This window comes from Electrophorus electricus, chromosome 1 (assembly GCF_041902795.1).
Source record: "Electrophorus electricus isolate QZ-2024a chromosome 1, ASM4190279v1, whole genome shotgun sequence".
NCBI lineage: Eukaryota > Metazoa > Chordata > Actinopteri > Gymnotiformes > Gymnotidae > Electrophorus > Electrophorus electricus.
In genome coordinates, this window is record NC_137497.1 from 520,001 (window position 1) to 521,401 (window position 1,401).

Sequence of the window (1,401 nt, forward strand, 5' to 3'; positions counted from 1 at the left end):
AACCAACACACACCTACAACCAATGCACACGTACAACCAAAATACACACCTACAACCAACACACACACCTACAATCAAAACACAGACCTACAACCAACATACACCTATAACTAAAACACACACCTACAACCAGCACATCTACAACCAAAACACACCTACAACCAAGACACACACCTACGAAGAACACACACCTACAACCAAAACACATCTACAACCAACACACCTACAACCAAAACACACCTACAACCAAAACAAACGCCTACAACCAACACACCTACAACCAAAACATACCTACAACCAACACACTTACAACCAAAACATATGCCTACAATCAACACACACCCACGAAGAGCACACACCTACAACCAAAACACACCTACAACCAACACACACCTACAACCAAAACAAACGCCTACAACCAACACTCCTACAACCAAAACACACACCTAAAACCAACATACCTACAACCAACAAACAGACCTACAAACAACACACACCTACAACCAAAACACACCTACAACCAACACACACCTACAACCAAAACACACCTACAACTAACACACACCTACAACTAACACACATCTACAACCAACACACACACCTACAACCAACACACACACCTACAATCAACACAACTACAACCAACACACACACCTACAACCAACACTCACACCTACAACCAACACACACACCTACAATCAACACAACTACAACCAACACACACCTACAACCAAAATACACACCTACAACCAACACACACACCTACAATCAACACAACTACAACCAACACACACACCTACAATCAACACAACTACAACCAACACACACCTACAATCAACACAACTACAACCAACACACACACCTACAATCAACACAACTACAACCAGCACACATGCCACCCACACTCTCCACCTAGTTGTGATATATCACAGGTGGGTTGTTCGGTACTCCAGATACCAACATGTATGTGCACCAGAACAGAAAAGAGAAGTTTCATGTCCATTATCTAGTTGAGACACAGAAGTCTTTCTTAACTTTGGATGGCATCTACATTTTGTGTAATTTAGTAATAATGCATGTGTGCTATCGTAGCTTTGGAAACATAAAATAATCACATATTATTAGAATAGCAAAAATGACATTCAGGGTTGGGCAACATTACCAGATGAGTGACTCACTACTCTAATTAGGGCACTACGACAATACCAAATCATACTTTAAAATGATAATGATCTTGCCTACGTTAGCTAATCCTAAACGTTTTGGCTGAGTAAATCAACTCTGCAGCAACAAGACTGCCAGACATTTGACGATTTGCATCCAAAGTGAATGGAGGGCGCTGTATTATGAAAATTCGAAACTGTACCGCATGCTTTAACCTGATAAGGCACCTTACAAGAC